This window comes from Lemur catta, chromosome 4 (genome assembly GCF_020740605.2).
Source record: "Lemur catta isolate mLemCat1 chromosome 4, mLemCat1.pri, whole genome shotgun sequence".
NCBI lineage: Eukaryota > Metazoa > Chordata > Mammalia > Primates > Lemuridae > Lemur > Lemur catta.
The window spans coordinates 36,966,211-36,988,182 of NC_059131.1; positions in this window are offsets into that span (position 1 = coordinate 36,966,211).

Sequence of the window (21,972 nt, forward strand, 5' to 3'; positions counted from 1 at the left end):
CGGATCCTGTTTCAGTCTAAAGACTGAAACAGGATCCGCACTTTTCACCGTTCCTTTCAGAATCATTTGATTCATCAGCTAGGAAGGGCGATTCCTTCTCCAGACCAATCGAAGGCTAGGCCAAAGTAACTCGATCTTTCCAAGAGGTGTGTGGCACAACTTTTGAAAGAACCGCTAGGTGGAGAACTATTTGGTATTTTTCCGTAGCACTTTTCACAGTAAGTGTCCTAAAGTTGGTGTCTGCATCCTTAAGCATACGGGAGTTTTCACAGACGAAAGCAGGCCGAGGCCCAGTAAACTTGGCATTTCCAATAGTTGGTGCTAGAGACTGCAAAGAAAGTGTTCTTTTCAGTATTATTCCACTGTGGTTTCACCATGATTTTCAGAACCCGAGCAGGTTTCTCGCATTAGCGTAAGAATCCTGCCTGGTAGTTGAGATTTCTGGGTGGGGTGTAAGTGCGGGGCTTCTGTCAGCCCTGCCTTTGATTGGTTTACCTCCAGAGTTGGTAAGTGCATATTTGCGTGAGATGGGAAAAGTGTGGATCGTGCTTCAGATTTCATCCTGACCCTTTTGAAATCACCAGTATGTTGGTAATTATTGGCCATTTCCATAGCGTTTTGCACCGTAATAGTCATGAGGTGGGTCTCTGCATCCTGAAGCCTATGATGCTTTTCGCAGAGAAAGCTCTGCTGAAGCCTAGGTAACTTGGTATTTCCCATACCTGGCACCGGAGCCTTGGAAGATAGGATTGTTTTCAGTATTATTTCACCGTCCTTTCACCACCGTTTCAAGAACGGGAGCCCGTTTCAACCGTTAGCGTAAGAATCCTCCCTTGGAGATGAGATATTTTTCTGGGGTCGCAAGTGCAGGGCCTCTGTCAGTCCTGCGTTTGTTGGACTAGCGCCAGACATGAGAAGTGCGCCTTTGTGGGAGAGGTGAATAGTGCGGATCCTGTTTCAGTCTAAAGACTGAAACAGGATCCGCACTTTTCACCGTTCCTTTCAGAATCATTTGATTCATCAGCTAGGAACGGCTATTCCTTCTCCAGACCAATCGAAGGCTAGGCCAAAGTAACTCGATCTTTCCAAGAGGTGTGTGGCACAACTTTTGAAAGAAGCGCTAGGTGGAGAACTATTTGGTATTTTTCCATAGCACTTTTCACCGTAAGTGTCCTAAGGTTGGTGTCTGCATCCTTAAGCATACGGGAGTTTTCACAGACGAAACAGGCCGAGGCCCTGTAAACTTGGCATTTCCAATAGTTGGTGCTAGAGACCGCAAAGAAAGTGTTCTTTTCAGTATTATTCCACTGTGGTTTCACCATGATTTTCAGAACCCGAGCAGGTTTCTCGCATTAGCGTAAGAATCCTGCCTGGTAGTTGAGATTTCTGGGTGGGGTGTAAGTGCGGGGCTTCTGTCAGCCCTGCCTTTGATTGGTTTACCTCCAGAGTTGGTAAGTGCATATTTGCGTGAGATGGGAAAAGTGTGGATCGTGCTTCAGATTTCATCCTGACCCTTTTGAAATCATGAGTATGTTGGTAATTATTGGCCATTTCCATAGCGTTTTGGACCATAATAGTCATGAGGTGGGACTCTGCATCCTGAAGCCTATGATGCTTTTCGCAGAGAAACCTCTGCTGAGGCCCAGGTAACTTGGTATTTCCCATACCTGGCACCGGAGCCTTGGAAGATAGGATTGTTTTCAGTATTATTTCACTGTCCTTTCACCACCGTTTCAAGAACGGGAGCCCTTTTCAAACGTTAGCGAGAGAATCCTCCCTTGGAGATGAGATATTTTTCTGGGGTCGCAAGTGCAGGGCCTCTGTCAGTCCTGGGTTTTTTGGACTAGCGCCAGACATGAGAAGTGCGCCTTTGTGGGACAGGTGAATAGTGCGGATCCTGTTTCAGTCTAAAGACGGAAACAGGATCCGCACTTTTCACCGTTCCTTTCAGAATCATTTGATTCATCAGCTAGGAACGGCGATTCCTTCTCCAGACCAATCGAAGGCTAGGCCAAAGTAACTCGATCTTTCCAAGAGGTGTGTGGCACAACTTTTGAAAGAACCGCTAGGTGGAGAACTATTTGGTATTTTTCCGTAGCACATTTCACCGTAACTGTCCTACGGTTGGTCTCTGCATCCTTAAGCATACGGGAGTTTTCACAGACGAAAGCAGGCCGTGGCCCAGTAAACTTGGCATTTCCAATAGTTGGTGCTAGAGACTGCAAAGAAAGTGTTCTTTTCAGTATTATTCCACTGTGGTTTCACCATGATTTTCAGAACCCGAGCAGGTTTCTCGCATTAGCGTAAGAATCCTGCCTGGTAGTTGAGATTTCTGGGTGGGGTGTAAGTGCGGGGCTTCTGTCAGCCCTGCCTTTGATTGGTTTACCTCCAGAGTTGGTAAGTGCATATTTGCGTGAGATGGGAAAAGTGTGGATCGTGCTTCAGATTTCATCCTGACCTATTTGAAATCACCAGTATGTTGGTAATTATTGGCCATTTCCATAGCGTTTTGCACCGTAATAGTCATGAGGTGGGTCTCTGCATCCTGAAGCCTATGATGCTTTTCGTAGAGAAACCTCTGCTGAGGCCCAGGTAACTTGGTATTTCCCATACCTGGCACCGGAGCCTTGGAAGATAGGATTGTTTTCAGTATTATATCACCGTCCTTTCACCACCGTTTCAAGAACGGGAGCCCGTTTCAACCGTTAGCGTAAGAATCCTCCCTTGGAGATGAGATATTTTTCTGGTGTCGCAAGTGCACGGCCTCTGTCAGTCCGGGGTTTGTTGGACTAGCGGCAGACATGAGAAGTGCGCCTTTGTGGGAGAGGTGAATAGTGCGGATCCTGTTTCAGTCTAAAGACGGAAACAGGATCCGCACTTTTCACCGTTCCTTTCAGAATCATTTGATTCATCAGCTAGGAACGGCGATTCCTTCTCCAGACCAATCGAAGGCTAGGCCAAAGTAACTCGATCTTTTCAAGAGGTGTGTGGCACAACTTTTGAAAGAACCGCTAGGTGGAGAACTATTTGGTATTTTTCCGTAGCACTTTTCACTGTAGGTGTCCTAAGGTTGGTGTCTGCATCCTTAAGCATACGGGAGATTTCACAGACGAAAGCAGGCCGAGGCCCAGTAAACTTGGCATATCCAATAGTTGGTGCTAGAGACTGCAAAGAAAGTGTTCTTTTCAGTATTATTCCACTGTGGTTTCACTATGATTTTCAGAACCCGAGCAGGTTTCTCGCATTAGCGTAAGAATCCTGCCTGGTAGTTGAGATTTCTGGGTGGGGTGTAAGTGCGGGGCTTCTGTCAGCCCTGCCTTTGATTGGTTTACCTCCAGAGTTGGTTAGTGCATATGTGCGGGAGATGGGAAAAGTGTGGATCGTGCTTCAGATTTCATCCTGACCCTTTTGAAATCACCAGTATGTTGGTAATATTTGGCCATTTCCATAGAGTTTTGCACCGTAATAGTCATGAGGTCGGTCTCTGCATCCTGAAGCCTATGATGCTTTTCGCAGAGAAACCTCTGCTGAGGCCCAGGTAACTTGGTATTTCCCATACCTGGCAAAGGAGCCTTGGAAGATAGGATTGTTTTCAGTATTATTTCACCGTCCTTTCAGCACCGTTTCAAGAACGGGAGCCCGTTTCAACTGTTAGCGTAAGAATCCTCCCTTGGAGATGAGATATTTTTCTGGGGTCGCAACTGCAGGGCCTCTGTCAGTCCTGGGTTTGTTGGACTTGCGCCAGACATGAGAAGTGCGCCTTTGTGGGAGAGGTGAATAGTGCGGATCCTGTTTCAGTCTAAAGACTGAAACAGGATCCGCACTTTTCACCGTTCCTTTCGGAATCATTTGATTCATCAGCTAGGAACGGCGATTCCTTCTCCGGACCAATCGAAGGCTAGGCCAAAGTAACTCGACCTTTCCAAGAGGTGTGTGGCACAACTTTTGAAAGAACCGCTAGGTGGAGAACTATTTGGTATTTTTCCGTAGCGCTTTTCACCGTAAGTGTCTTAAGGTTGGTGTCTGCATCCTTAAGCATACGGGAGTTTTCACAGACGAAAGCAGGCCGAGGCCCAATAAACTTGGCATTTCCAATAGTTGGTGCTAGAGACTGCAAAGAAAGTGTTCTTTTCAGTAGTATTCCACTGTGGTTTCACCATGATTTTCAGAACCCGAGCAGGTTTCTCGCATTAACGTAAGAATCCTGCCTGGTAGTTGAGATTTCTGGGTGGGGTGTAAGTGCGGGGCTTCTGTCAGCCCTGCCTTTGATTGGTTTACCTCCAGAGTTGGTAAGTGCATATTTGCGTGAGATGGGAAAAGTGTGGATCGTGCTTCAGATTTCATCCTGACCCTTTGGAAATCACCAGTATGTTGGTAATTATTGGCCATTTCCATAGCGTTTTGCACCGTCATAGTCATGAGGTGGGTCTCTGCATCCTGAAGCCTATGATGCTTTTCGCAGAGAAACCTCTGCTGAGGCCCAGGTAACCTGGTATTTCCCATACCTGGCACCGGAGCCTTGGAAGATAGGATTGTTTTCAGTATTATTTCACCGTCCTTTCACCACCGTTTCAAGAACGGGAGCCCGTTTCAACCGTTAGCATAAGAATCCTCCCTTGGAGATGAGATATATTTCTGGGGTCGCAAGTGCAGGGCCTCTGCCTGTCCTGGGTTTGTTGGAGTAGCGCCAGACATGAGAAGTGCGCCTTTGTGGGGAGGTGAATAATGCGGATCCTGTTTCAGTGTAAAGACTGAAACAGGATCCGCACTTTTCACCGTTCCTTTCAGAATCATTTGATTCATCAGCTAGGAACGGCGATTCCTTCTCCAGACGAATCGAAGGCTAGGCCAAAGTAACTCGATCTTTCCAAGAGGTGTGTGGCACAACTTTTGAAAGAACCGCTAGGTGGAGAACTATTTGGTACTTTTCCGTAGCACTTTTCACCGTAACTGTCCTAAGGTTGGTCTCTGCATCCTTAAGCATACGGGAGTTTTCACAGACGAAAGCAGGCCGAGGCCCAGTAAACTTGGCATTTCCAATAGTTGGTGCTAGAGACTGCAAAGAAAGTGTTCTTTTCAGTATTATTCCACTGTGGTTTCACCATGATTTTCAGAACCCGAGCAGGTTTCTCGCATTAGCGTAAGAATCCTGCCTGGTAGTTGAGATTTCTGGGTGGGGTGTAAGTGCGGGGCTTCTGTCAGCCCTGCCTTTGATTGGTTTACCTCCAGAGTTGGTAAGTGCATATTTGCGTGAGATGGGAAAAGTGTGGATCGTGCTTCAGATTTCATCCTGACCCTTTTGAAATCACCAGTATGTTGGTAATTATTGGCCATTTCCACAGCGTTTTGCACCGTAATAGTCATGAGGTCGGTCTCTGCATCCTGAAGCCTATGATGCTTTTCGCAGAGAAACCTCTGCTGAGGCCCAGGTAACTTGGAATTTCCCATACCTGGCACCGGAGCCTTGGAAGATAGGATTGTTTTCAGTATTATTTCACCGTCCTTTCACCACCGTTTCAGGAACGGGAGCCCGTTTGAACCGTAGGCGTGAGAATCCTCCCTTGGAGATGAGATATTTTTCTGGGGAAGCAAGTGCAGGGCCTCTGTCTGTCCTGGGTTTGTTGGACTAGCGCCAGACATGAGAAGTGCGCCTTTGTGGGAGAGGTGAATAGTGCGGATCCTGTTTCAGTCTAAAGACTGAAACAGGATCCGCACTTTTCACCGTTCCTTTCAGAATCATTTGATTCATCAGCTAGGAACGGCGATTCCTTCTCCAGACCAATCGAAGGCTAGGCCAAAGTAACTCGATCTTTCCAAGAGGTGTGTGGCACAACTTTTGAAAGAACCGCTAGGTGGAGAACTATTTGGTATTTTTCCGTAGCACTTTTTACCGTAAGTGTCCTAAGGTTGGTGTCTGCATCCTTAAGCATACGGGAGTTTTCACAGACGAAGGCAGGCCAAGGCCCAGTAAACTTGGCATTTCCAATAGTTGGTGCTAGAGACTGCAAAGAAAGTGTTGTTTTCAGTATTATTCCACTGTGGTTTCACCATGATTTTCAGAACCCGAGCAGGTTTCTCGCATTAGCGTAAGAATCCTGCCTGGTAGTTGAGATTTCTGGGTGGGGTGTAAGTGCGGGGCTTCTGTCAGCCCTGCCTTTGATTGGTTTACCTCCAGAGTTGGTAAGTGCATATTTGCGTGAGATGGGAAAAGTGTGGATCGTGCTTCAGATTTCACCCTGACCCTTTGGAAATCACCAGTATGTTGGTAATTATTGGCCATTTCCATAGCGTTTTGCACCGTAATAGTCATGAGGTGGGTCTCTGCATCCTGAAGCCTATGATGCTTTTCGCAGAGAAACCTCTGCTGAGGCCCAGGTAACTTGGAATTTCCCATACCTGGCACCGGAGCCTTGGAAGATAGGATTGTTTTCAGTATTATTTCACCGTCCTTTCACCACCGTTTCAAGAACGGGAGCCCGTTTGAACCGTAGGCGTGAGAATCCTCCCTTGGAGCTGAGATATTTTTCTGGGGTCGCAAGTGCAGGGCCTCTGTCTGTCCTGGCTTTGTTGGACTAGCGCCAGAGATGAGAAGTGCGCCTTTGTGGGAGAGGTGAATAGTGCGGATCCTGTTTCAGTCTAAAGACTGAAACAGGATCCGCACTTTTCACCGTTCCTTTCAGAATCATTTGATTCATCAGCTAGGAACGGCTATTCCTTCTCCAGACCAATCGAAGGCTAGGCCAAAGTAACTCGATCTTTCCAAGAGGTGTGTGGCACAACTTTTGAAAGAAGCGCTAGGTGGAGAACTATTTGGTATTTTTCCATAGCACTTTTCACCGTAAGTGTCCTAAGGTTGGTGTCTGCATCCTTAAGCATACGGGAGTTTTCACAGACGAAACAGGCCGAGGCCCTGTAAACTTGGCATTTCCAATAGTTGGTGCTAGAGACCGCAAAGAAAGTGTTCTTTTCAGTATTATTCCACTGTGGTTTCACCATGATTTTCAGAACCCGAGCAGGTTTCTCGCGTTAGCGTAAGAATCCTGCCTGGCAGTTGAGATTTCTGGGTGGGGTGTAAGTGCGGGGCTTCTGTCAGCCCTGCCTTTGATTGGTTTACCTCCAGAGTTGGTAAGTGCATATTTGCGTGAGATGGGAAAATTGTGGATCGTGCTTCAGATTTCATCCTGACCCTTTTGAAATCATGAGTATGTTGGTAATTATTGGCCATTTCCATAGCGTTTTGGACCATAATAGTCATGAGGTGGGACTCTGCATCCTGAAGCCTATGATGCTTTTCGCAGAGAAACCTCTGCTGAGGCCCAGGTAACTTGGTATTTCCCATACCTGGCACCGGAGCCTTGGAAGATAGGATTGTTTTCAGTATTATTTCACTGTCCTTTCACCACCGTTTCAAGAACGGGAGCCCTTTTCAAACGTTAGCGAGAGAATCCTCCCTTGGAGATGAGAGATTTTTCTGGGGTCGCAAGTGCAGGGCCTCTGTCAGTCCTGGGTTTTTTGGACTAGCGCCAGACATGAGAAGTGCGCCTTTGTGGGAGAGGTGAATAGTGCGGATCCTGTTTCAGTCTAAAGACGGAAACAGGATCCGCACTTTTCACCGTTCCTTTCAGAATCATTTGATTCATCAGCTAGGAACGGCGATTCCTTCTCCAGACCAATCGAAGGCTAGGCCAAAGTAACTCGATCTTTCCAAGAGGTGTGTGGCACAACTTTTGAAAGAACCGCTAGGTGGAGAACTATTTGGTATTTTTCCGTAGCACATTTCACCGTAACTGTCCTACGGTTGGTCTCTGCATCCTTAAGCATACGGGAGTTTTCACAGACGAAAGCAGGCCGAGGCCCAGTAAACTTGGCATTTCCAATAGTTGGTGCTAGAGACTGCAAAGAAAGTGTTCTTTTCAGTATTATTCCACTGTGGTTTCACCATGATTTTCAGAACCCGAGCAGGTTTCTCGCATTAGCGTAAGAATCCTGCCTGGTAGTTGAGATTTCTGGGTGGGGTGTAAGTGCGGGGCTTCTGTCAGCCCTGCCTTTGATTGGTTTACCTCCAGAGTTGGTAAGTGCATATTTGCGTGAGATGGGAAAAGTGTGGATCGTGCTTCAGATTTCATCCTGACCTATTTGAAATCACCAGTATGTTGGTAATTATTGGCCATTTCCATAGCGTTTTGCACCGTAATAGTCATGAGGTGGGTCTCTGCATCCTGAAGCCTATGATGCTTTTCGCAGAGAAACCTCTGCTGAGGCCCAGGTAACTTGGTATTTCCCATACCTGGCACCGGAGCCTTGGAAGATAGGATTGTTTTCAGTATTATATCACCGTCCTTTCACCACCGTTTCAAGAACGGGAGCCCGTTTCAACCGTTAGCGTAAGAATCCTCCCTTGGAGATGAGATATTTTTCTGGGGTCGCAAGTGCAGGGCCTTGTCAGTCCTGGGTTTGTTGGACTAGCGCCAGACATGAGAAGTGCGCCTTTATGGGAGAGGTGAATAGTGCGGATCCTGTTTCAGTCTAAAGACTGAAACAGGATCCGCACTTTTCACCGTTCCTTTCAGAATCATTTGATTCATCAGCTAGGAACGGCGATTCCTTCTCCAGACCAATCGAAGGCTAGGCCAAAGTAACTCGATCTTTCCAAGAGGTGTGTGGCACAACTTTTGAAAGAACCGCTAGGTGGAGATCTAGTTGGGATTTTTCCGTAGCGCTTTTCACCTTAAGTTTCCTAAGGTTGGTGTCTGCATCCTTAAGCATACGGGAGTTTTCACAGACGAAAGCAGGCCGAGGCCCAGTAAACTTGGCATTTCCAATAGGTGGTGCTAGAGACTGCAAAGAAAGTGTTCTTTTCAGTATTATTCCACTGTGGTTTCACCATGATTTTCAGAACCCGAGCAGGTTTCTCGCGTTAGCGTAAGAATCCTGCCTGGTAGTTGAGATTTCTGGGTGGGGTGTAAGTGCGGGGTTTCTGTCAGCCCTGCCTTTGATTGGTTTACCTCCAGAGTTGGTAAGTGCATATTTGCGTGAGATGGGAAAAGTGTGGATCGTGCTTCAGATTTCATCCTGACCCTTTTGAAATCACCAGTATGTTGGTAATTATTGGCCATTTCCATAGCGTTTTGCACCGTAATAGTCATGAGGTGGGACTCTGCATCCTGAAGCCTATGATGCTTTTCGCAGAGAAACCTCTGCTGAGGCCCAGGTAACTTGGTATTTCCCATACCTGGCACCGGAGCCTTGGAAGATAGGATTTTTTTCAGTATTATTTCACTGTCCTTTCACCACCGTTTCAAGAACGGGAGCCCTTTTCAAACGTTAGCGAGAGAATCCTCCCTTGGAGATGAGATATTTTTCTGGGGTCGCAAGTGCAGGGCCTCTGTCAGTCCTGGGTTTGTTGGACTAGCGCCAGACATGAGAAGTGCGCCTTTGTGGGAGAGGTGAATAGTGCGGATCCTGTTTCAGTCTAAAGACGGAAACAGGATCCGCACTTTTCACCGTTCCTTTCAGAATCATTTGATTCATCAGCTAGGAACGGCTATTCCTTCTCCAGACCAATCGAAGGCTAGGCCAAAGTAACTCGATCTTTCCAAGAGGTGTGTGGCACAACTTTTGAAAGAACCGCTAGGTGGAGAACTATTTGGTATTTTTCCGTAGCACATTTCACCGTAACTGTCCTAAGGTTGGTTTCTGCATCCTTAAGCATACGGGAGTTTTCACAGACGAAAGCAGGCCGAGGCCCAGTAAACTTGACATTTCCAATAGTTGGTGCTAGAGACTGCAAAGAAAGTGTTCTTTTCAGTATTATTCCACTGTGGTTTCACCATGATTTTCAGAACCCGAGCAGGTTTCTCGCATTAGCGTAAGAATCCTGCCTGGTAGTTGAGATTTCTGGGTGGGGTGTAAGTGCGGGGTTTCTGTCAGCCCTGCCTTTGATTGGTTTACCTCCAGAGTTGGTAAGTGCATATTTGCGTGAGATGGGAAAAGTGTGGATCGTGCTTCAGATTTCATCCTGACCCTTTGGAAATCACCAGTATGTTGGTAATTATTGGCCATTTCCATAGCGTTTTGCACCGTAATAGTCATGAGGTGGGTCTCTGCATCCTGAAGCCTATGATGCTTTTCGCAGAGAAACCTCTGCTGAGGCCCAGGTAACTTGGTATTTCCCATACCTGGCACCGGAGCCTTGGAAGATAGGATTGTTTTCAGTATTATTTCACCGTCCTTTCACCACCGTTTCAAGAACGGGAGCCCGTTTCAACCGTTAGCGTAAGAATCCTCCCTTGGAGATGAGATATTTTTCTGGTGTCGCAAGTGCACGGCCTCTGTCAGTCCGGGGTTTGTTGGACTAGCGGCAGACATGAGAAGTGCGCCTTTGTGGGAGAGGTGAATAGTGCGGATCCTGTTTCAGTCTAAAGACGGAAACAGGATCCGCACTTTTCACCGTTCCTTTCAGAATCATTTGATTCATCAGCTAGGAACGGCGATTCCTTCTCCAGACCAATCGAAGGCTAGGCCAAAGTAACTCGATCTTTCCAAGAGGTGTGTGGCACAACTTTTGAAAGAACCGCTAGGTGGAGAACTATTTGGTATTTTTCCGTAGCACTTTTCACTGTAGGTGTCCTAAGGTTGGTGTCTGCATCCTTAAGCATACGGGAGATTTCACAGACGAAAGCAGGCCGAGGCCCAGTAAACTTGGCATATCCAATAGTTGGTGCTAGAGACTGCAAAGAAAGTGTTCTTTTCAGTATTATTCCACTGTGGTTTCACCATGATTTTCAGAACCCGAGCAGGTTTCTCGCATTAGCGTAAGAATCCTGCCTGGTAGTTGAGATTTCTGGGTGGGGTGTAAGTGCGGGGCTTCTGTCAGCCCTGCCTTTGATTGGTTTACCTCCAGAGTTGGTTAGTGCATATGTGCGGGAGATGGGAAAAGTGTGGATCGTGCTTCAGATTTCATCCTGACCCTTTTGAAATCACCAGTATGTTGGTAATATTTGGCCATTTCCATAGAGTTTTGCACCGTAATAGTCATGAGGTCGGTCTCTGCATCCTGAAGCCTATGATGCTTTTCGCAGAGAAACCTCTGCTGAGGCCCAGGTAACTTGGTATTTCCCATACCTGGCAAAGGAGCCTTGGAAGATAGGATTGTTTTCAGTATTATTTCACCGTCCTTTCACCACCGTTTCAAGAACGGGAGCCCGTTTCAACCGTTAGCGTAAGAATCCTCCCTTGGAGATGAGATATTTTTCTGGGGTCGCAAGTGCAGGGCCTCTGTGAGTCCTGGGTTTGTTGGACTTGCGCCAGACATGAGAAGTGCGCCTTTGTGGGAGAGGTGAATAGTGCGGATCCTGTTTCAGTCTAAAGACTGAAACAGGATCCGCACTTTTCACCGTTCCTTTCGGAATCATTTGATTCATCAGCTAGGAACGGCGATTCCTTCTCCAGACCAATCGAAGGCTAGGCCAAAGTAACTCGATCTTTTCAAGAGGTGTGTGGCACAACTTTTGAAAGAACCGCTAGGTGGAGAACTATTTGGTATTTTTCCGTAGCACTTTTTACCGTAAGTGTCCTAAGGTTGGTGTCTGCATCCTTAAGCATACGGGAGTTTTCACAGACGAAGGCAGGCCGAGGCCCAGTAAACTTGGCATTTCCAATAGTTGGTGCTAGAGACTGCAAAGAAAGTGTTCTTTTCAGTATTATTCCACTGTGGTTTCACCATGATTTTCAGAACCCGAGCAGGTTTCTCGCATTAGCGTAAGAATCCTGCCTGGTAGTTGAGATTTCTGGGTGGGGTGTAAGTGCGGGGCTTCTGTCAGCCCTGCCTTTGATTGGTTTACCTCCAGAGTTGGTAAGTGCATATTTGCGTGAGATGGGAAAAGTGTGGATCGTGCTTCAGATTTCACCCTGACCCTTTGGAAATCACCAGTATGTTGGTAATTATTGGCCATTTCCATAGCGTTTTGCACTGTAATAGTCATGAGGTGGGTCTCTGCATCCTGAAGCCTATGATGCTTTTCGCAGAGAAACCTCTGCTGAGGCCCAGGTAACTTGGAATTTCCCATACCTGGCACCGGAGCCTTGGAAGATAGGATTGTTTTCAGTATTATTTCACCGTCCTTTCACCACCGTTTCAGGAACGGGAGCCCGTTTGAACCGTAGGCGTGAGAATCCTCCCTTGGAGATGAGATATTTTTCTGGGGTCGCAAGTGCAGGGCCTCTGTCAGTCCTGGGTTTGTTGGACTAGCGCCAGACATGAGAAGTGCGCCTTTGTGGGAGAGGTGAATAGTGCGGATCCTGTTTCAGTCTAAAGACTGAAACAGGATCCGCACTTTTCACCGTTCCTTTCAGAATCATTTGATTCATCAGCTAGGAACGGCTATTCCTTCTCCAGACCAATCGAAGGCTAGGCCAAAGTAACTCGATCTTTCCAAGAGGTGTGTGGCACAACTTTTGAAAGAACCGCTAGGTGGAGAACTATTTGGTATTTTTCCGTAGCACATTTCACCGTAACTGTCCTAAGGTTGGTCTCTGCATCCTTAAGCATACGGGAGTTTTCACAGACGAAAGCAGGCCGAGGCCCAGTAAACTTGGCATTTCCAATAGTTGGTGCTAGAGACTGCAAAGAAAGGGTTCTTTTCAGTATTATTCCACTGTGGTTTCACCATGATTTTCAGAACCCGAGCAGGTTTCTCGCATTAGCGTAAGAATCCTGCCTGGTAGTTGAGATTTCTGGGTGGGGTGTAAGTGCGGGGCTTCTGTCAGCCCTGCCTTTGATTGGTTTACCTCCAGAGTTGGTAAGTGCATATTTGCGTGAGATGGGAAAAGTGTGGATCGTGCTTCAGATTTCACCCTGACCCTTTTGAAATCACCAGTATGTTGGTAATTATTGGCCATTTCCATAGCGTTTTGCCTCGTAATAGTCATGAGGTGGGTCTCTGCATCCTGAAGCCTATGATGCTTTTCGCAGAGAAAGCTCTGCTGAAGCCTAGGTAACTTGGTATTTCCCATACCTGGCACCGGAGCCTTGGAAGATAGGATTGTTTTCAGTATTATTTCACCGTCCGTTCACCACCGTTTCAAGACGGGAGCCCGTTTCAACCGTTAGCGTAAGAATCCTCCCTTGGAGATGAGATATTTTTCTGGGGTCGCAAGTGCAGGGCCTCTGTCAGTCCTGCGTTTGTTGGACTAGCGCCAGACATGAGAAGTGCGCCTTTGTGGGAGAGGTGAATAGTGCGGATCCTGTTTCAGTCTAAAGACTGAAACAGGATCCGCACTTTTCACCGTTCCTTTCAGAATCATTTGATTCATCAGCTAGGAACGGCTATTCCTTCTCCAGACCAATCGAAGGCTAGGCCAAAGTAACTCGATCTTTCCAAGAGGTGTGTGGCACAACTTTTGAAAGAACCGCTAGGTGGAGAACTATTTGGTATTTTTCCGTAGCACATTTCACCGTAACTGTCCTAAGGTTGGTCTCTGCATCCTTAAGCATACGGGAGTTTTCACAGACGAAAGCAGGCCGAGGCCCAGTAAACTTGGCATTTCCAATAGTTGGTGCTAGAGACTGCAAAGAAAGTGTTCTTTTCAGTATTATTCCACTGTGGTTTCACCATGATTTTCAGAACCCGAGCAGGTTTCTCGCATTAGCGTAAGAATCCTGCCTGGTAGTTGAGATTTCTGGGTGGGGTGTAAGTGCGGGGCTTCTGTCAGCCCTGCCTTTGATTGGTTTACCTCCAGAGTTGGTAAGTGCATATTTGCGTGAGATGGGAAAAGTGTGGATCGTGCTTCAGATTTCATCCTGAACTATTTGAAATCACCAGTATGTTGGTAATTATTGGCCATTTCCATAGCGTTTTGCACCGTAATAGTCATGAGGTGGGTCTCTGCATCCTGAAGCCTATGATGCTTTTCGCAGAGAAACCTCTGCTGAGGCCCAGGTAACTTGGTATTTCCCATACCTGGCACCGGAGCCTTGGAAGATAGGATTGTTTTCAGTATTATATCACCGTCCTTTCACCACCGTTTCAAGAACGGGAGCCCGTTTCAACCGTTAGCGTAAGAATCCTCCCTTGGAGATGAGATATTTTTCTGGGGTCGCAAGTGCAGGGCCTTGTCAGTCCTGGGTTTGTTGGACTAGCGCCAGACATGAGAAGTGCGCCTTTGTGGGAGAGGTGAATAGTGCGGATCCTGTTTCAGTCTAAAGACTGAAACAGGATCCGCACTTTTCACCGTTCCTTTCAGAATCATTTGATTCATCAGCTAGGAACGGCGATTCCTTCTCCAGACCAATCGAAGGCTAGGCCAAAGTAACTCGATCTTTCCAAGAGGTGTGTGGCACAACTTTTGAAAGAACCGCTAGGTGGAGATCTAGTTGGTATTTTTCCGTAGCGCTTTTCACCGTAAGTTTCCTAATGTTGGTGTCTGCATCCTTAAGCATACGGGAGTTTTCACAGACGAAAGCAGGCCGAGGCCCAGTAAACTTGGCATTTCCAATAGGTGGTGCTAGAGACTGCAAAGAAAGTGTTCTTTTCAGTATTATTCCACTGTGGTTTCACCATGATTTTCAGAACCCGAGCAGGTTTCTCGCGTTAGCGTAAGAATCCTGCCTGGTAGTTGAGATTTCTGGGTGGGGTGTAAGTGTGGGGCTTCTGTCAGCCCTGCCTTTGATTGGTTTACCTCCAGAGTTGGTAAGTGCATATTTGCGTGAGATGGGAAAAGTGTGGATCGTGCTTCAGATTTCATCCTGACCCTTTTGAAATCACCAGTATGTTGGTAATTATTGGCCATTTCCATAGCGTTTTGCACCGTAATAGTCATGAGGTCGGTCTCTGCATCCTGAAGCCTATGATGCTTTTCGCAGAGAAACCTCTGCTGAGGCCCAGGTAACTTGGTATTTCCCATACCTGGCACCGGAGCCTTGGAAGATAGGATTGTTTTCAGTATTATTTCACCGTCCTTTCACCACCGTTTCAAGAACGGGAGCCCGTTTCAACCGTTAGCGTAAGAATCCTCCCTTGGAGATGAGATATTTTTCTGGTGTCGCAAGTGCACGGCCTCTGTCAGTCCGGGGTTTGTTGGACTAGCGGCAGACATGAGAAGTGCGCCTTTGTGGGAGAGGTGAATAGTGCGGATCCTGTTTCAGTCTAAAGACGGAAACAGGATCCGCACTTTTCACCGTTCCTTTCAGAATCATTTGATTCATCAGCTAGGAACGGCGATTCCTTCTCCAGACCAATCGAAGGCTAGGCCAAAGTAACTCGATCTTTCCAAGAGGTGTGTGGCACAACTTTTGAAAGAACCGCTAGGTGGAGAACTATTTGGTATTTTTCCGTAGCACTTTTCACTGTAGGTGTCCTAAGGTTGGTGTCTGCATCCTTAAGCATACGGGAGATTTCACAGACGAAAGCAGGCCGAGGCCCAGTAAACTTGGCATATCCAATAGTTGGTGCTAGAGACTGCAAAGAAAGTGTTCTTTTCAGTATTATTCCACTGTGGTTTCACCATGATTTTCAGAACCCGAGCAGGTTTCTCGCATTAGCGTAAGAATCCTGCCTGGTAGTTGAGATTTCTGGGTGGGGTGTAAGTGCGGGGCTTCTGTCAGCCCTGCCTTTGATTGGTTTACCTCCAGAGTTGGTTAGTGCATATGTGCGAGAGATAGGAAAAGTGTGGATCGTGCTTCAGATTTCATCCTGACCCTTTTGAAATCACCAGTATGTTGGTAATATTTGGCCATTTCCATAGAGTTTTGCACCGTAATAGTCATGAGGTCGGTCTCTGCATCCTGAAGCCTATGATGCTTTTCGCAGAGAAACCTCTGCTGAGGCCCAGGTAACTTGGTATTTCCCATACCTGGCAAAGGAGCCTTGGAAGATAGGATTGTTTTCAGTATTATTTCACCGTCCTTTCACCACCGTTTCAAGAACGGGAGCCCGTTTCAACCGTTAGCGTAAGAATCCTCCCTTGGAGATGAGATATTTTTCTGGGGTCGCAACTGCAGGGCCTCTGTCAGTCCTGAGTTTGTTGGACTTGCGCCAGACATGAGAAGTGCGCCTTTGTGGGAGAGGTGAATAGTGCGGATCCTGTTTCAGTCTAAAGACTGAAACAGGATCCGCACTTTTCACCGTTCCTTTCGGAATCATTTGATTCATCAGCTAGGAACGGCGATTCCTTCTCCAGACCAATCGAAGGCTAGGCCAAAGTAACTCGATCTTTTCAAGAGGTGTGTGGCACAACTTTTGAAAGAACCGCTAGGTGGAGAACTATTTGGTATTTTTCCGTAGCACTTTTTACCGTAAGTGTCCTAAGGTTGGTGTCTGCATCCTTAAGCATACGGGAGTTTTCACAGACGAAGGCAGGCCGAGGCCCAGTAAACTTGGCATTTCCAATAGTTGGTGCTAGAGACTGCAAAGAAAGTGTTCTTTTCAGTATTATTCCACTGTGGTTTCACCATGATTTTCAGAACCCGAGCAGGTTTCTCGCATTAGCGTAAGAATCCTGCCTGGTAGTTGAGATTTCTGGGTGGGGTGTAAGTGCGGGGCTTCTGTCAGCCCTGCCTTTGATTGGTTTACCTCCAGAGTTGGTAAGTGCATATTTGCGTGAGATGGGAAAAGTGTGGATCGTACTTCAGATTTCATCCTGACCCTTTTGAAAGCACCAGTATGTTGGTAATTATTGGCCATTTCCATAGCGTTTTGCACCGTAATAGTCATGAGGTCGGTCTCTGCATCCTGAAGCCTATGATGCTTTTCGCAGAGAAACCTCTGCTGAGGCCCAGGTAACTTGGTATTTCCCATACCTGGCAAAGGAGCCTTGGAAGATAGGATTGTTTTCAGTATTATTTCACCGTCCTTTCACCACCGTTTCAAGAACGGGAGCCCGTTTCAACCGTTAGCGTAAGAATCCTCCCTTGGAGATGAGATATTTTTCTGGGGTCGCAACTGCAGGGCCTCTGTCAGTCCTGGGTTTGTTGGACTTGCGCCAGACATGAGAAGTGCGCCTTTGTGGGAGAGGTGAATAGTGCGGATCCTGTTTCAGTCTAAAGACTGAAACAGGATTCGCACTTTTCACCGTTCCTTTCGGAATCATTTGATTCATCAGCTAGGAACGGCGATTCCTTCTCCAGACCAATCGAAGGCTAGGCCAAAGTAACTCGACCTTTCCAAGAGGTGTGTGGCACAACTTTTGAAAGAACCGCTAGGTGGAGAACTATTTGGTATTTTTCCGTAGCGCTTTTCACCGTAAGTGTCTTAAGGTTGGTGTCTGCATCCTTAAGCATACGGGAGTTTTCACAGACGAAAGCAGGCCGAGGCCCAATAAACTGGGCATTTCCAATAGTTGGTGCTAGAGACTGCAAAGAAAGTGTTCTTTTCAGTAGTATTCCACTGTGGTTTCACCATGATTTTCAGAACCCGAGCAGGTTTCTCGCATTAACGTAAGAATCCTGCCTGGTAGTTGAGATTTCTGGGTGGGGTGTAAGTGCGGGGCTTCTGTCAGCCCTGCCTTTGATTGGTTTACCTCCAGAGTTGGTAAGTGCATATTTGCGTGAGATGGGAAAAGTGTGGATCGTGCTTCAGATTTCATCCTGACCCTTTGGAAATCACCAGTATGTTGGTAATTATTGGCCATTTCCATAGCGTTTTGCACCGTCATAGTCATGAGGTGGGTCTCTGCATCCTGAAGCCTATGATGCTTTTCGCAGAGAAACCTCTGCTGAGGCCCAGGTAACTTGGTATTTCCCATACCTGGCACCGGAGCCTTGGAAGATAGGATTGTTTTCAGTATTATTTCACCGTCCTTTCACCACCGTTTCAAGAACGGGAGCCCGTTTCAACCGTTAGCATAAGAATCCTCCCTTGGAGATGAGATATATTTCTGGGGTCGCAAGTGCAGGGCCTATGCCTGTCCTGGGTTTGTTGGAGTAGCGCCAGACATGAGAAGTGCGCCCTTGTGGGAGAGGTGAATAATGCGGATCCTGTTTCAGTGTAAAGACTGAAACAGGATCCGCACTTTTCACCGTTCCTTTCAGAATCATTTGATTCATCAGCTAGGAACGGCGATTCCTTCTCCAGACCAATCGAAGGCTAGGCCAAAGTAACTCGATCTTTCCAAGAGGTGTGTGGCACAACTTTTGAAAGAACCGCTAGGTGGAGAACTATTTGGTATTTTTCCGTAGCACTTTTCACCGTAACTGTCCTAAGGTTGGTGTCTGCATCCTTAAGCATACGGGAGTTTTCACAGACGAAAGCAGGCCGAGGCCCAGTAAACATGGCATTTCCAATAGTTGGTGCTAGAGACCGCAAAGAAAGTGTTCTTTTCAGTATTATTCCACTGTGGTTTCACCATGATTTTCAGAACCCGAGCAGGTTTCTCGCATTAGCGTAAGAATCCTGCCTGGTAGTTGAGATTTCTGGGTGGGGTGTAAGTTCGGGACTTCTGTCAGCCCTGCCTTTGATTGGTTTACCTCCAGAGTTTGTAAGTGCATATTTGCGTGAGATGGGAAAAGTGTGGATCGTGCTTCAGATTTCATCCTGACCCTTTGGAAATCACCAGTATGTTGGTAATTATTGGCCATTTCCATAGCGTTTTGCACCGTCATAGTCATGAGGTGGGTCTCTGCATCCTGAAGCCTATGATGCTTTTCGCAGAGAAACCTCTGCTGAGGCCCAGGTAACTTGGTATTTCCCATACCTGGCACCGGAGCCTTGGAAGATAGGATTGTTTTCAGTATTATTTCACCGTCCTTTCACCACCGTTTCAAGAACGGGAGCCCGTTTCAACCGTTAGCGTAAGAATCCTCCCTTGGAGATGAGATATTTTTCTGGGGTCGCAAGTGCAGGGCCTCTGTCTGTCCTGGGTTTGTTGGACTAGCGCCAGACATGAGAAGTGCGCCTTTGTGGGAGAGGTGAATAGAGCGGATCCTGTTTCAGTGTAAAGACTGAAACAGGATCCGCACTTTTCACCGTTCCTTTCAGAATCATTTGATTCATCAGCTAGGAACGGCGATTCCTTCTCCAGACCAATCGAAGGCTAGGCCAAAGTAACTCGATCTTTCCAAGAGGTGTGTGGCACAACTTTTGAAAGAACCGCTAGGTGGAGAACTATTTGGTATTTTTCCGTAGCACTTTTCACCGTAAGTGTCCTAAGGTTGGTGTCTGCATCCTTAAGCATACGGGAGTTTTCACAGACCAAGGCAGGCCGAGGCCCAGTAAACTTGGCATTTCCAATAGTTGGTGCTAGAGACTGCAAAGAAAGTGTTCTTTTCAGTATTATTCCACTGTGGTTTCACCATGATTTTCAGAACCCGAGCAGGTTTCTCGCATTAGCGTAAGAATCCTGCCTGGTAGTTGAGATTTCTGGGTGGGGTGTAAGTGCGGGGCTTCTGTCAGCCCTGCCTTTGATTGGTTTACCTCCAGAGTTGGTAAGTGCATATTTGCGTGAGATGGGAAAAGTGTGGATCGTGCTTCAGATTTCACCCTGACCCTTTGGAAATCACCAGTATGTTGGTAATTATTGGCCATTTCCATAGCGTTTTGCCTCGTAATAATCATGAGGTCGGTCTCTGCATCCTGAAGCCTATGATGCTTTTCGCAGAGAAAGCTCTGCTGAAGCCTAGGTAACTTGGTATTTCCCATACCTGGCACCGGAGCCTTGGAAGATAGGATTGTTTTCAGTATTATTTCACCGTCCTTTCACCACCGTTTCAAGAACGGGAGCCCGTTTCAACCGTTAGCATAAGAATCCTCCCTTGGAGATGAGATATTTTTCTGGGGTCGCAAGTGCAGGGCCTCTGTCAGTCCTGGGTTTGTTGGACTACCGCCAGACATGAGACGTGCGCCTTTGTGGGAGAGGTGAATAGAGCGGATCCTGTTTCAGTCTAAAGACTGAAACAGGATCCGCACTTTTCACCGTTCCTTTCAGAATCATTTGATTCATCAGCTAGGAAGGGCGATTCCTTCTCCAGACCAATCGAAGGCTAGGCCAAAGTAACTCGATCTTTCCAAGAGGTGTGTGGCACAACTTTTGAAAGAACCGCTAGGTGGAGAACTATTTGGTATTTTTCCATAGCACTTTTCACCGTAAGTGTCCTAAGGTTGGTGTCTGCATCCTTAAGCATACGGGAGTTTTCACAGACGAAACAGGCCGAGGCCCTGTAAACTTGGCATTTCCAATAGGTGGTGCTAGAGACTGCAAAGAAAGTGTTCTTTTCAGTATTATTCCACTGTGGTTTCACAATGATTTTCAGAACCCGAGCAGGTTTCTCGCATTAGCGTAAGAATCCTGCCTGGTAGTTGAGATTTCTGGGTGGGGTGTAAGTGCGGGGCTTCTGTCAGCCCTGCCTTTGATTGGTTTACCTCCAGAGTTGGTAAGTGCATATTTGCGTGAGATGGGAAAAGTGTGGATCGTGCTTCAGATTTCATTCTGACCCTTTTGAAATCACCAGTATGTTGGTAATTATTGGCCATTTCCATAGCGTTTTGCACCGTAATAGTCATGAGGTCCGTCTCTGCATCCTGAAGCCTATGATGCTTTTCGCAGAGAAACCTCTGCTGAGGCCCAGGTAACTTGGTATTTCCCATACCTGGCACCGGAGCCTTGGAAGATAGGATTGTTTTCAGTATTATTTCACCGTCCTTTCACCACCGTTTCAAGAACGGGAGCCCGTTTCAACCGTTAGCGTAAGAATCCTCCCTTGGAGATGAGATATTTTTCTGGGGTCGCAAGTGCAGGGCCTCTGTCAGTCCTGGGTTTGTTGGACTAGCGCCAGACATGAGAAGTGCGCCTCTGTGGGAGAGGTGAATAGTGCGGATCCTGTTTCAGTCTAAAGACTGAAACAGGATCCGCACTTTTCACCGTTCCTTTCAGAATCATTTGATTCATCAGCTAGGAACGGCGATTCCTTCTCCAGACCAATCGAAGGCTAGGCCAAAGTAACTCGATCTTTCCAAGAGGTGTGTGGCACAACTTTTGAAAGAACCGCTAGGTGGAGAACTATTTGGTACTTTTCCGTAGCACTTTTCACCGTAAGTGTCCTAAGGTTGGTGTCTGCATCCTTAAGCATACGGGAGTTTTCACAGACGAAAGCAGGCCGAGGCCCAGTAAACTTGGCATTTCCAATAGTTGGTGCTAGAGACTGCAAAGAAAGTGTTCTTTTCAGTATTATTCCACTGTGGTTTCACCATGATTTTCAGAACCCGAGCAGGTTTCTCGCATTAGCGTAAGAATCCTGCCTGGTAGTTGAGATTTCTGGGTGGGGTGTAAGTGCGGGGCTTCTGTCAGTCCTGCCTTTGATTTGATTACCTCCAGAGTTGGTAAGTGCATATTTGCGTGAGATGGGAAAAGTGTGGATCGTGCTTCAGATTTCATCCTGACCCTTTTGAAATCACCAGTATGTTGGTAATTATTGGCCATTTCCATAGCGTTTTGCACCGTAATAGTCATGAGGTGGGTCTCTGCATCCTGAAGCCTATGATTCTTTTCGCAGAGAAACCTCTGCTGAGGCCCAGGTAACTTGGTATTTCCCATACCTGGCACCGGAGCCTTGGAAGATAGGATTGTTTTCAGTATTATTTCACAGTCCTTTCACCACCGTTTCAAGAACAGGAGCCCGTTTCGACCGTTAGTGTAAGAATCCTCCCTTGGAGATGAGATATTTTTCTGGGGTCGCAAGTGCAGGGCCTCTGTCAGTCCTGGGTTTGTTGGACTACCGCCAGACATGAGACGTGCGCCTTTGTGGGAGAGGTGAATAGTGCGGATCCTGTTTCAGTCTAAAGACTGAAACAGGATCCGCACTTTTCACCGTTAATTTCAGAATCATTTGATTCATCAGCTAGGAACGGCGATTCCTTCTCCAGACCAATCGAAGGCTAGGCCAAAGTAACTCGATCTTTCCAAGAGGTGTGTGGCACAACTTTTGAAAGAACCGCTAGGTGGAGAACTATTTGGTATTTTTCCGTAGCACTTTTCACCGTA